The 15,000-nt window shown below is 40.0% G+C and overlaps 2 non-coding genes and 1 pseudogene across 2 annotated transcripts; all 3 read left to right on the forward strand.

Annotated features, from left to right (window-relative positions):
- The first annotated feature begins 9,990 nt into the window (after positions 1–9,990).
- Positions 9,991–11,911, forward strand: LOC148165472 (small subunit ribosomal RNA). The gene has a single exon (XR_015771446.1). It is a non-coding gene; the product is annotated as a small subunit ribosomal RNA (ribosomal RNA).
- A 1,616-nt stretch (positions 11,912–13,527) lies between these two features.
- LOC148165473 (5.8S ribosomal RNA) lies at positions 13,528–13,684 on the forward strand. The gene has a single exon (XR_015771444.1). It is a non-coding gene; the product is annotated as a 5.8S ribosomal RNA (ribosomal RNA).
- Positions 13,685–14,342: 658 nt separating this feature from the next.
- Positions 14,343–15,000, forward strand: part of LOC148165474 (large subunit ribosomal RNA) — a pseudogene marked incomplete at its 3' end in the record, with an annotated part of 3,776 nt that continues 3,118 nt past the window's right edge.

A 15,000-nucleotide genomic window follows, 5' to 3' on the forward strand; every position in this document is an offset into this window, starting at 1 on the left:
ATAGATGGCACCATTTTTGAGTCAAAATAGGCGCCAAAATTCAAAAACAATATGTAAAATAAAGGAAAAAACAGTAATTTTTGACATTTATGAAGTTCCAGACCTGACACATAGATGGCGCCATTTTAGGGTCAGGTCAGGTCAAATTATGCTTAAAATTCAAGAAAAATACGTAAATTAACCCAGAATCTTGTAATTTTTGACATTTATGACGTTCCAGACCTGACACATAGATGGCGCCATTTTAGGGTCAGTTAGGTCAAATTATGCTTAAAATTCAAGAAAAATACGTAAATTAACCCAGAATCTTGTAATTTTTGACATTTATGAAGTTCCAGACCTGACACATAGATGGCGCCATTTTAGGGTCAGTTAGGTCAAATTATGCTTAAAATTCAAGAAAAATACGTAAATTAACACAGAATCTTGTAATTTTTGACATTTCTGAAGTTCCAGACCTGACACATAGATGACGCCATTTTAGGGTCAGGTCAGGTCAAATTATGCTTAAAATTCAAGAAAAATACGTAAATTAACACAGAATCTTGTAATTTTTGACATTTCTGAAGTTCCAGACCTGACACATAGATGACGCCATTTTAGGGTCAGGTCAGGTCAAATTATGCTTAAAATTCAAGAAAAATACGTAAATTAACCCAGAATCTTGTAATTTTTGACATTTCTGAAGTTCCAGACCTGTCATATAGATGGCGCCATTTTTGAGTCAAAATAGGCGCCAAAATTAAAAAACAATATGTAAAATAAAGGAAAAACAGTAATTTTTGACATTTATGAAGTTCCAGACCTGACACATAGATGGCGCCATTTTAGGGTCAGGTCAGGTCAAATTATGCTTAAAATTCAAGAAAAATACGTAAATGAACCCAGAATCTTGTAATTTTTGACATTTATGAAGTTCCAGACCTGACACATAGATGGCGCCATTTTAGGGTCAGTTAGGTCAAATTATGCTTAAAATTCAAGAAAAATACGTAAATTAACCCAGAATCTTGTAATTTTTGACATTTCTGAAGTTCCAGACCTGTCATATAGATGGCGCCATTTTTGAGTTAAAATAGGCGCCAAAATTCAAAAACAATATGTAAAATATAGGAAAAAACAGTAATTTTTGACATTTGTGAAGTTCCAGACCTGTCACATAGATGGCGCCATTTTTGAGTCAAAATAGGCGCCAAAATTCAAAAACAATATGTAAAATATAGGAAAAACAGTAATTTTTGACATTTATGAAGTTCCAGACCTGACACATAGATGGCGCCATTTTAGGGTCAGTTAGGTCAAATTATGCTTAAAATTCAAGAAAAATACGTAAATTAACCCAGAATCTTGTAATTTTTGACATTTGTGAAGTTCCAGACCTGTCATATAGATGGCGCCATTTTTGAGTCAAAATAGGCGCCAAAATTCAAAAACAATATGTAAAATAAAGGAAAAAACAGTAATTTTTGACATTTCTGAAGTTCCAGACCTGACACATAGATGGCGCCATTTTAGGGTCAGGTCAGGTCAAATTATGCTTAAAATTCAAGAAAAATACGTAAATTAACCCAGAATCTTCCCAGAATCTTGTAATTTTTGACATTTCTGAAGTTCCAGACCTGTCACATAGATGGCGCCATTTTTGAGTTAAAATAGGCGCCAAAATTCAAAAACAATATGTAAAATATAGGAAAAAACAGTAATTTTTGACATTTGTGAAGTTCCAGACCTGTCACATAGATGGCGCCATTTTTGAGTCAAAATAGGCGCCAAAATTCAAAAACAATATGTAAAATAAAGGAAAAACAGTAATTTTTGACATTTATGAAGTTCCAGACCTGACACATAGATGGCGCCATTTTAGGGTCAGTTAGGTCAAATTATGCTTAAAATTCAAGAAAAATACGTAAATTAACCCAGAATCTTGTAATTTTTGACATTTCTGAAGTTCCAGACCTGTCATATAGATGGCGCCATTTTTGAGTCAAAATAGGCGCCAAAATTCAAAAACAATATGTAAAATAAAGGAAAAAACAGTAATTTTTGACATTTATGAAGTTCCAGACCTGACACATAGATGGCGCCATTTTAGGGTCAGGTCAGGTCAAATTATGCTTAACATTCAAAAAAAATACGTAAATTAACCCAGAATCTTGTAATTTTTGACATTTCTGAAGTTCCAGACCTGTCATATAGATGGCGCCATTTTTGAGTCAAAATAGGCGCCAAAATTCAAAAACAATATGTAAAATAAAGGAAAAAACAGTAATTTTTGACATTTCTGAAGTTCCAGACCTGACACATAGATGGCGCCATTTTAGGGTCAGGTCAGGTCAAATTATGCTTAAAATTCAAGAAAAATACGTAAATTAACCCAGAATCTTCCCAGAATCTTGTAATTTTTGACATTTCTGAAGTTCCAGACCTGTCATTTAGATGGCGCCATTTTTGAGTCAAAATAGGCGCCGAAATTCAAAAACAATATGTAAAATAAAGGAAAAAACAGTAATTTTTGACATTTCTGAAGTTCCAGACCTGACACATAGATGACGCCATTTTAGGGTCAGGTCAGGTCAAATTATGCTTAAAATTCAAGAAAAATACGTAAATTAACCCAGAATCTTGTAATTTTTGACATTTCTGAAGTTCCAGACCTGTCATATAGATGGCGCCATTTTTGAGTTAAAATAGGCGCCAAAATTCAAAAACAATATGTAAAATATAGGAAAAAACAGTAATTTTTGACATTTGTGAAGTTCCAGACCTGTCACATAGATGGCGCCATTTTTGAGTCAAAATAGGCGCCAAAATTCAAAAACAATATGTAAAATAAAGGAAAAAACAGTAATTTTTGACATTTCTGAAGTTCCAGACCTGACACATAGATGGCGCCATTTTAGGGTCAGGTCAGGTCAAATTATGCTTAACATTCAAAAAAAATACGTAAATTAACCCAGAATCTTGTAATTTTTGACATTTCTGAAGTTCCAGACCTGTCATATAGATGGCGCCATTTTTGAGTCAAAATAGGCGCCAAAATTCAAAAACAATATGTAAAATAAAGGAAAAAACAGTAATTTTTGACATTTCTGAAGTTCCAGACCTGACACATAGATGGCGCCATTTTAGGGTCAGGTCAGGTCAAATTATGCTTAAAATTCAAGAAAAATACGTAAATTAACCCAGAATCTTCCCAGAATCTTGTAATTTTTGACATTTGTGAAGTTCCAGACCTGTCACATAGATGGCGCCATTTTTGAGTCAAAATAGGCGCCAAAATTCAAAAACAATATGTAAAATAAAGGAAAAAACAGTAATTTTTGACATTTCTGAAGTTCCAGACCTGACACATAGATGGCGCCATTTTAGGGTCAGGTCAGGTCAAATTATGCTTAACATTCAAAAAAAATACGTAAATTAACCCAGAATCTTGTAATTTTTGACATTTCTGAAGTTCCAGACCTGTCATATAGATGGCGCCATTTTTGAGTCAAAATAGGCGCCAAAATTCAAAAACAATATGTAAAATAAAGGAAAAAACAGTAATTTTTGACATTTCTGAAGTTCCAGACCTGACACATAGATGGCGCCATTTTAGGGTCAGGTCAGGTCAAATTATGCTTAAAATTCAAGAAAAATACGTAAATTAACCCAGAATCTTCCCAGAATCTTGTAATTTTTGACATTTCTGAAGTTCCAGACCTGTCATTTAGATGGCGCCATTTTTGAGTCAAAATAGGCGCCGAAATTCAAAAACAATATGTAAAATAAAGGAAAAAACAGTAATTTTTGACATTTCTGAAGTTCCAGACCTGACACATAGATGACGCCATTTTAGGGTCAGGTCAGGTCAAATTATGCTTAAAATTCAAGAAAAATACGTAAATTAACCCAGAATCTTCCCAGAATCTTGTAATTTTTGACATTTCTGAAGTTCCAGACCTGTCATTTAGATGGCGCCATTTTTGAGTCAAAATAGGCGCCGAAATTCAAAAACAATATGTAAAATAAAGGAAAAAACAGTAATTTTTGACATTTCTGAAGTTCCAGACCTGACACATAGATGACGCCATTTTAGGGTCAGGTCAGGTCAAATTATGCTTAAAATTCAAGAAAAATACGTAAATGAACCCAGAATCTTGTAATTTTTGACATTTATGAAGTTCCAGACCTGACACATAGATGGCGCCACTTTTGGGTCAAAATGGGCGCCAAATTTCAAAAAAAATATGTAAATAAAGTAAAAACCAGTAATTTTTGACATTTGTGAAGTTCCAGACCTGTCATATAGATGGCGCCACTAAATTATGTTTTCGACTAACAGGTGGCGATACCAACATTAATAGTTACAGAAAGCTGTAATTTTTTTGACTTTCAAGTTTAGGTAACTGTTCTACAGATGGCGCCAGCATTGCTACAAATACAGGAACCTGTAGTTGTTTTTTGACATTTGACATCTTGACCTAATCTATAGGTCTAAAGATCAGCAATAGAATGGACTTCAAAGTTGATAATAAAGCTTTATTTTTATTATATATCGTAAATGGATTGTGTTTAAGCATAACGTTTGAATGGTTATGCAACCGCTTAAACTAATTGTTGCCGAACTTTCGTCTTTCCTTTGCATTCTTGAATAACGGAAATATAGATGGATTATTTTTGTGCATGAATTTTAAATTGTTATGCAACCATGAAAACACTAATTATTTTCTTTTTTCGGAGTTTTTTCAGATTATTGAAAGTCTGACACAAAACCTGTCCGTAACTGCGGCGTTCTCGCCAAACGCTACAGCTTGAAAAATCTAAAATTCGCATAGTCTAAATGTCCGAGAAAAATCGAAATTAAATGAAAACGAACAAAAGTTCGGACCGAACTAACATTAATCGAAAGTGGATGTCATAATTTTAAGTCCCTAACTAAACGGGATCTAAAACCCTTTCGAAACTGTGGCGTTCGAATTTTGATGAAAATTATTCCAAGTCCAAAGTCGGAACTGAAGCGTTCACATTGAACGCTACAGTTTCGAGAATCTATTCGGAACTGAAGCGTTCACATTGAACGCTACAGTTTCGAGAATCTATTCGGAACTGAAGCGTTCACATTGAACGCTACAGTTTCGAGAATCTATTCGGAACTGAGGCGTTCACTTTGAACGTTACAGTTTCGAGAATTTATTCGGAACTGAAGCGTTCACATTGAACGTTACAGTTTCGAAAGGACAAAATTAACAAAGACCAAAAGTCCGAGAAAAATTGAAATTAAATGAAAATGAACAAAAGTTCGGACCGAACTAACATTAATCGAAAGTGGATGTCATAATTTTAAGTCCCTAACTGAACGGGATCTAAAACCCTTTCGAAACTGTGGCGTTCGAATTTTGATGAAAATTATTCTAAGTCCAAAGTCGGAACTGAAGCGTTCACATTGAACGCTACAGTTTCGAAAATCTATTCGGAACTGAAGCGTTCACACTGGCGATTGCTTATGCAACCATGAAAGCACAAATATGAAACGCTACAGTTTCGAAAACTCATTCGGAACTGAAGCGTTCACACTGGCGATTGTTTATGCAACCATGAAAGCACAAAAATGAAACGCCACAGTTGCGAAAACTCATTCGGAACTGATGCGTTTACACCGAACGCTACAGTTTTGAAACCTCGTTCGGAACTGATGCGTTCAAAAATGTCGAAATTTTTACAAGTCCAGTTTCGGAACTGTAGCGACTGCATGGACTTAGCGCGAAAAGGACACATTCAGTGGGAACTGTAGCGGTAGGGACCCGTAAAAAAAGTAAAAAAAATAATAAAATATTTTATTTTTTGCTTTTTACCTTCCGTATACACAATTTTTTTTTTTTTTTTTTTTTTTTTTTTTTTAAAGTCCAAATTGGGAACTGTAGCGGTCAACAGAAAAAAAAACTTTTTCCATCAACCACATACAATTCCCATTTTTAATATAATATTATTATTTATATTAATATTATAATTATTCATAATATATTACTGAACATTTGCTTCTCCTCAGTTTCGTTCTTTGGTTTCCAATATCATTCACTCGATCATATTTAATTCAAGCTTGTTATCGGAGGAGAAACAAGTCTTTCACAATTTTCACCAGTTCTGCTTACCATGTGACGGATCTTTTGTTTTTCAACGGGCGGAACAATAATCGAGATTTTTACTGCTTGGTGTTTCGGGCTTTGTGTTTTATTTTATAGATCCGTCACATTATTCAAGTAAATTATTCAATTCAATTTGTCGTCTGCATTAGAGTCAAGATTATTAATTTCATCTCATTTGCAGACGACTTTGGATAAGAGCACTGGGTGGTCACGTTTTTTAACTAGCGGTGAATTAGCTAATTCGTTCGCAAAATGCACGTTACAGGCGGACTAATTCACATTTCGCTATTCATCGAGAAATTTTTATTCACAGCGGTATATTGTCTTTCTAGAGACTTACCACTTTTTATTTCATCGATGTATTTTTATTTTTAATTTAGCATAATATCATTAAACGGGGTCGCGATGTACGAGAGGTAACAGATCGTACGGACGCCACATTTGATTTCATGTCAATCCATTCATCGTGCGTACTTGTCCGTCATCGCTGCCACTTACCATCACTACTCCCTATATATGCCACCGCGGCAGCGATCAGCTCTGAATCGCTCGATGCGTGAAACGATCGAAATCCCATAGTGCGCCGGCCGCTCGCTATGGGCGAGGGGTAGAGTAAAACGGTCTGATCGCTCGGTGCAAAAGTCCGTTTGGGTACTTAGAGACGGAATTTTAAAATTCTGATTTCGCAGATCAATTTCAAGGATTATTAGGACTCGAATGCTGTCGACCATGTTTTGTAAAAAAAGTTTTTTACGTTTTTACGGCAATTTGACTGAACGCTACAGTTTCGAAAAAAAGTCGGAACTGTGGCGTTCGATCGAAATTTTTCCAAGTCCGAAGTCGAAACTGTAGCGGTCGACCAAAATTTTTCTAAGTCCGATTCGAAACTGAGGCGTTCGACCGAAATTTTTCCAAGTCCAATTCGAAACTGTAGCGTTCGAACAAAATTTTTCTAAGTCCGAAGTCGAAACTGTAGCGTTCGGCGCTCATTCGTCTAAGTCCGAACTCGGAAGTGTAGCGGTTGACAAATTTACATTGACCAAAAGTCCGAGAAAAATCGAAATTAAATCCAAACGAACAAATGTTTGGGTCGAACTAGCATCGATAGAAGGTAGATTTTATAATTTCAAGCTCCTAATTAAACGGGATCTAAAACCCTCTGGAAACTGAGGCGTTCGAAATTTTGATGAAAATTTTTCTAAGTCCGAAATAGGAACTGTGGCGGTCGAGCGAAATTTTTCTAAGTCCGTAGTCGAAACTGAGGTGTTCGAATTTTTGATAAAAATTTTTCTAAGTCTCATGTTGGAACTGTGGCGGTCGAGCGAAATTTTTCCAAGTCCGAAGTCGAAACTGTAGCGTTCGAACGAAATTTTTCTAAGTCCGAAGTCGAAACTGTAGCGTTCGGCGCTCATTCGTCTAAGTCCGAAGTCGGAAGTGTAGCGGTTGACAAATTTACATTGACCAAAAGTACGAGAAAAATCGAAATTAAATGCAAACGAACAAATGTTTGGGTCGAACTAACATCGATAGAAGGTAGATTTTATAATTTCAAGCTTCTAATTAAACGGGATCTAAAACCCTCTGGAAACTGAGGCGTTCGAAATTTTGATGAAAATTTTTCTAAGTCCGAAATAGGAACTGTGGCGGTCGAGCGAAATTTTTCTAAGTCCGTAGTCGAAACTGAGGTGTTCGAATTTTTGATAAAAATTTTTCTAAGTCTCATGTTGGAACTGTGGCGGTCGAGCGAAATTTTTCCAAGTCCGAAGTCGAAACTGTAGCGTTCGAACGAAATTTTTCTAAGTCCGAAGTCGAAACTGTAGCGGTCGACCAAAATTTTTCTAAGTCCGATTCGAAACTGAGGCGTTCGACCGAAATTTTTCTAAGTCCAATTCGAAACTGTGGCGGTCGAGCGAAATTTTTCTAAGTCCGAAGTCGAAACTGTAGCGTTCGGCGCTCATTCGTCTAAGTCCGAAGTCGGAAGTGTAGCGGTTGATAAATTTACATTGACCAAAAGTCCCAGAAAAATCGAAATTAAATGCAAACGAACAAAAGTTACGGTCGAACTAACACCAAACAAGGGTGGCTGTGATAATTTCAAACCCCTAACTAAACGGGATCTAAAACCCTCTGGAAACTGAGGCGTTCGAAATTTTGATGAAAATTATTCTAAGTCCGAAGTCGGAACTGAGGTGTTCGGTCGAAATGCCGTAAAAACGTAAAAAATATTTTTTTCAAAACACCGTTAACGGCATTCGAGTCCTAATGACCCTTGAAATTGATCTGCGAAATCAGAATTTTAAAATTCCGTCTCTAAGTACCCAAACGGACTTTTGCACCGAGCGATCAGACCGATTTACCCGACCCCTCGCCCATAGCGAGCGGCCGGCGCGCTATGGGATTTCGACCGTTTCGCGCATCGAGTGATTCAGAGCTGAACGCTGCCGCGCTGGCATATATAGGGATAGTAGTGGTGGTATGTAGCAGCGGACAAAAGCGTACGATCGAAATGTGATTTTATGTGCGTCCGATTATCTTGTTACCTCTCGTACACCGCGACTTACCCGTAGTTGGGACGATGGCCGGAATGTGTACCCTGTGGACCCACCATCGTTTGAGGGATGACAAATCTTGCCATTGACCATGCACAGCGAGATTGCGGATGCGGCGAGCGTTTCTATGTTAGCGGTCCAAATGCAATCAAAGATTTTATGTGTTCGTGTCAGAACGACCAAAAATTAACAAATGCGTCAACTCACTAAAGTCCGAGCGAGAATTTTGAAATAAATAAAATTTCATAAACTCGTAACGTGTGAATATTTCTAAAGAGAAATCTCACAATAAACCGTCGCTTTCAATCTAGCGAAGAGTATGGAGAATGTTTGAACTTTTGCTTGTCGACGACGATATTTTTTCTTTACGATAAAATTTCAAGTCGATGTGCCCAAAAATCTCTAAATTTTGAACTGGGAAATTATTTCTTCGTCCGATGAATCGCATTGATCTCTGTTTTTGACGAAAAAAAGACGGATAAAATGCAGCATTCAATCAAGGATATAAAATAAAAGAAAAATTTTCCGTAAAAACTATATTACAATGGAGGATTATGTTTCTACTTTTCGTCCGATGAGTCGCAACAAAAATAAGTAATCCATCCGTCGTTGTTCGTTTAGTCGATCTGAATGCACTGTAAAAATTTATTAAAGTAAAATGTTACGTTTGCATTTCATGAATTTTGACAAACGTGTACCGAAATGTGTACAAATTATTTATTTCGACGACGACGACAACTTAGAACGGATGAATAAAATTAATTGTTGCAAGATTCAAACAAGGATGAAAAAGTCATAGAAAATTATTCCGTAACCATGATATTGGATTATTTTTTCTTCACTCTCTCCTCCGATGAGTCGCAACAAATAAAAATCCATAAATCAATTCATCCGTCGTTGTTCGTTTAGTCGATCTGAATGCACTGTAAAAATTTATTAAAGTAAAAATGTTACGTTGCATTTCATGAATTTTGACAAACGTGTACCCCGAAGTGTGTACAAATTATTTATTTCGACGACGACGACAACTTAGAACGGATGAATAAGAATAAAATTGTTGCAGGAGATTCAATCAAGGATGATGTGAAAAAAATGTCGAAAAATTTTCCATCCAGAAAGATCGCGTGGCGTTACGTCTCTTCTTACGAGGTTTTCGTTTCGCAGACACGCACACTTTCTTCAAAACAATAATAGGAAAGTGTTCAGTTTTTTATAAGAGCAGCAGGTGTCTTTCCGAAATTCTACGATTATTGTAGCTTATATGACTAGAAGGAAAGAAAGACTAAAACTCTCTTATTTTAAAACAAGAACGCAGTTCCCTGGTTGATCCTGCCAGTAGTCATATGCTTGTCTCAAAGATTAAGCCATGCATGTCTCAGTACAAGCCAAATTAAGGTGAAACCGCGAAAGGCTCATTAAATCAGTTATGGTTCCTTAGATCGTACCCACATTTACTTGGATAACTGTGGTAATTCTAGAGCTAATACATGCAAACAGAGCTCCAACCGGAAACGGAAGGAGCGCTTTTATTAGATCAAAACCAATCGGTGGCGGTCTCCGTCATCGTACAACTTGGTGACTCTGAATAACTTTACGCTGATCGCACGGTCTCGCACCGGCGACGCATCTTTCAAATGTCTGCCTTATCAACTGTCGATGGTAGGTTCTGCGCCTACCATGGTTGTAACGGGTAACGGGGAATCAGGGTTCGATTCCGGAGAGGGAGCCTGAGAAACGGCTACCACATCCAAGGAAGGCAGCAGGCGCGCAAATTACCCACTCCCGGCACGGGGAGGTAGTGACGAAAAATAACGATACGGGACTCATCCGAGGCCCCGTAATCGGAATGAGTACACTCTAAACCCTTTAACGAGGATCAATTGGAGGGCAAGTCTGGTGCCAGCAGCCGCGGTAATTCCAGCTCCAATAGCGTATATTAAAGTTGTTGCGGTTAAAAAGCTCGTAGTCGAATCTGTGTCCCGCGCCGCCGGTTCATCGTTCGCGGTGTCAACTGGCGTGCCGCGGGACGTCCTGCCGGTGGGCTTAGCTCGAGAGGGCGGCCCAACTCAATCCCGCCGCGGTGCTCTTCATTGAGTGTCGAGGTGGGCCGGCACGTTTACTTTGAACAAATTAGAGTGCTTAAAGCAGGCTAAAACTTCGCCTGAATACTGTGTGCATGGAATAATGGAATAGGACCTCGGTTCTATTTTGTTGGTTTTCGGAACCCCGAGGTAATGATTAATAGGAACGGATGGGGGCATTCGTATTGCGACGTTAGAGGTGAAATTCTTGGATCGTCGCAAGACGGACAGAAGCGAAAGCATTTGCCAAAAACGCTTTCATTGATCAAGAACGAAAGTTAGAGGTTCGAAGGCGATCAGATACCGCCCTAGTTCTAACCATAAACGATGCCAGCTAGCGATCCGCCGACGTTCTTCCGATGACTCGGCGGGCAGCTTCCGGGAAACCAAAGCTTTTGGGTTCCGGGGGAAGTATGGTTGCAAAGCTGAAACTTAAAGGAATTGACGGAAGGGCACCACCAGGAGTGGAGCCTGCGGCTTAATTTGACTCAACACGGGAAACCTCACCAGGCCCGGACACCGGAAGGATTGACAGATTGAGAGCTCTTTCTTGATTCGGTGGGTGGTGGTGCATGGCCGTTCTTAGTTGGTGGAGCGATTTGTCTGGTTAATTCCGATAACGAACGAGACTCTAGCCTGCTAAATAGGCGTATTTCGACATCCCAAAGGCCCGTCGATCCTGGGTTCGCCCGGTGGTCGTGCGCGGTTTTTACTGTCGGCGTACAAACAATTCTTCTTAGAGGGACAGGCGGCTTCTAGCCGCACGAGATTGAGCAATAACAGGTCTGTGATGCCCTTAGATGTTCTGGGCCGCACGCGCGCTACACTGAAGGAATCAGCGTGTCCTCCCTGACCGAGCGGTCCGGGTAACCCGCTGAACCTCCTTCGTGCTAGGGATTGGGGCTTGCAATTGTTCCCCATGAACGAGGAATTCCCAGTAAGCGTGAGTCATAAGCTCGCGTTGATTACGTCCCTGCCCTTTGTACACACCGCCCGTCGCTACTACCGATTGAATGATTTAGTGAGGTCTTCGGACCGGTACGCGATGGCGTTTCGACGTCGTCGATGTCGCTGGGAAGATGACCAAACTTGATCATTTAGAGGAAGTAAAAGTCGTAACAAGGTTTCCGTAGGTGAACCTGCGGAAGGATCATTAACGTGTCCTCGTACACACGAATTTTGACATATGTATAATTTATTATTATGCATTTTTATTTGATCGTGTCGATGTACACTTTATGTTTTTACAACACCGTCGTCGATGACATGGAGTCGACGGCACGATCTTTTGTCGTGCCGTTGCTTGTTTCTTTTTGAAACACCGTGTGTACGACGTTTTGAACTACGAATCGTACATATTCGGAAAAACAATAGCGTTACGCTGGCCCGCAGCGCCGGTCCTTGCGATCGAGTTTTTCACCTTTTTTGAACGAGAAAAACCGAATTCGCTCGGGCATACGGCTGTTTCTTCGGGTACCTAGATTTTTTGATTTTTTTTGTACTATCTCTCGATCTTTTCCAATGATGGAAAAAAGGAGGGACGCTTTCGGTTTTTCGACCGGATCGCGGAAAGTTGTGAACTCCACCGCGAAAGTCGAAAGACGTTAGAAGTCCTCTTTTTTCGGACACACGGAGAGGATGTAGCAGAGTAGTCGAGAAAGAAGAAAATCGCAGGTGTCGAATTAGGTTACGACTCCGTGGGTTTTAAATGATTTACGCCCGGCTACGGGACCGGCGAGAAACGCTCCCGATTTTACGATTCGCGTGAATGATGTTCGTCGTTAGACGCTTCAAAGAGTTTTTTGAAAGCGCCGTTAAACGAGCGATCACACACACATCACACCTTGCTTTTTTAATGTTTTTGGTAGATGTGGTAAAGTGATTTCGTTAGAAACGGTAAAATTCTCTTTACGGAGCGTACGACTGCACCATTTCAAAATTATATACACCGTCAATCGTCATTAAGTCACGATATAGAACGGTAAACTTGAGGATTTTATGTTAGACGCTCAGTCTGGCACGTCTATAGATTTTTTCGTCAAAATTCACGATCTGTCTTCGGTTTGGCGACGAAAAAATATAGAAAGAAAATTGAAACACGAACACAAAGACCGCCCGCGAAAATCTCTTTTCGCTTACGGCGGATACTAATTCGCTTTTTCATAACGAGTACGATGATGTAATGATGTGTTGATTCCGATCGATCAAAAACCGTCTCTTCGTCACACTTTTTAAAGTGCTTGACACACGCACACTAAATGAAAGACACAATAAAGGAAAACTACCGAAAATGTAGTTTATGAGAGAAAGCAGCATTATTTATTAAAATTATTGCTGAGAAAAAGGAAATTGGCAAATTCCTAATTAAAATCGTATCGAACATGTCCCATCTTCACACATACATGCTCGTACTTTGCGTGTAAAAGCGGAGACCGCGTGAAAAAGAAAAGTGCTTCTTTTTCGGTGCGCGGATACAAATTTGTGTTTGGGTTAATATTTTTTTTAATTTTTTCGTACGCGTAAAACTGAGACCGACGATCGCGTTCCCTTTCAGACGAGAAAGTACGGACGAAAGACAATTAAGAGCGAGAATCATAAATATCCATACCACAACACCGAAATTTTAGACGTGGCACGTTTCGGAACCACGAAGATCATTTTCGTTTCGGATGTACGCACGTACGCAAAAATTTTTGCAAGACGTGTATAGACAGCTGGACGATCGGCATGATCGGGGTTCTTGTGGAACGAGCGTTTAAATTTTAAAAAGATTACCCTGAACGGTGGATCACTTGGCTCGTGGGTCGATGAAGAACGCAGCTAATTGCGCGTCAACTTGTGAACTGCAGGACACATGAACATCGACATTTCGAACGCACATTGCGGTCCTCGGATATAATGTTCCCGGACCACTCCTGGCTGAGGGTCGTGTCAATTTCAAAGACTGCTCGGTTTTCGTTTTCGGACGAAAACGTCGGAGCGTGTTGGATGTGTTGCGACGCGTCGAATAGGTACTCATTAATGTACGTGATCGTCACTTACGTCACGATATAACGACGCACGCCTCGAACGTGTGCCGAGACGTTTACTCGAGCGTGTTTTTTCGTCAAAAAGGACGGGACGGGTATGCTTTGTATTTTTTTTTTACAAAGTCCGTCGGACGTCCACCTTGCGAATCATAAATACGAAAGTGTTTACGTCGGCACATGTTCTTGCGTGGTGTGTCGTAGAATCGTGTGTTTGTGTGCGTTTCTCGTGCAGCGAGTAAATTTGCGCGACATCTTAAGACGCGAAAGCGACCAACTACTACTTGTTGTAGTTGTTGGCTGGTCTTTCGGCGTAGCACGTCCTATTTCTTCAACATGTCGTCATTTAAAAAAAAAAATGGCGTTTTAAGGTTGAGAACGTTATAGACGGTCGTCGTGTCCGAGACGTGTAATGCAAATCGCGACAGACGTCAGATCGTAAGCGTTTCTGTAAACTTAGCCATTTTTTAAAAAGAAAAATGACGAACACGTATAGCAAGGAATGGGAGACGTGTCGTGATCGTCGAAATGACCGAATGAAAAATTTTTATTTTTCATATGCGACCTCAGAGCAGGTGAGACTACCCGCTGAATTTAAGCATATTACTAAGCGGAGGAAAAGAAACTAACTAGGATTCCCTCAGTAGCGGCGAGCGAACAGGGAGAAGCCCAGCACCGAATCCCGCGGCCGAAACCGGACGCCGGGAAATGTGGTGTTAGGGAGGATCCGTCATCCCGAGATCGTGCGGCGCGTCCAAGTCCATCTTGAACGGGGCCACAGCCCATAGAGGGTGCCAGGCCCGTAGCGACCGCTGCCGATAACGGGAGGATCTCTCCTCAGAGTCGGGTTGCTTGAGAGTGCAGCCCTAAGTGGGTGGTAAACTCCATCTAAGGCTAAATATGACCACGAGACCGATAGCGAACAAGTACCGTGAGGGAAAGTTGAAAAGAACTTTGAAGAGAGAGTTCAATAGTACGTGAAACCGTTCAGGGGTAAACCTGAGAAACCCGAAAGGTCGAAAGGGGAGATTCAGCGTGACTCGATGGCGGCGCTGGACGATCGTGTGACAGATGGCGTACGCGTCGTTTGCACCTTTCGTTTTGTCGATCTGCCGTCGAACGCGTGCACTTCTCCCCCTGTAGGACGTCGCGATCCGTTGAGTGCCGGTCTAAGGCCCGCGGTGGAGCTCGTTCGGACGGTTCGCCGTTCGCCGAATGA

This window comes from Gnatocerus cornutus, unplaced genomic scaffold (genome assembly GCF_029298725.1).
Source record: "Gnatocerus cornutus isolate USDA-ARS CGAHR unplaced genomic scaffold, icGnaCorn1.1 ctg00000308.1, whole genome shotgun sequence".
Classification (NCBI taxonomy): domain Eukaryota; kingdom Metazoa; phylum Arthropoda; class Insecta; order Coleoptera; family Tenebrionidae; genus Gnatocerus; species Gnatocerus cornutus.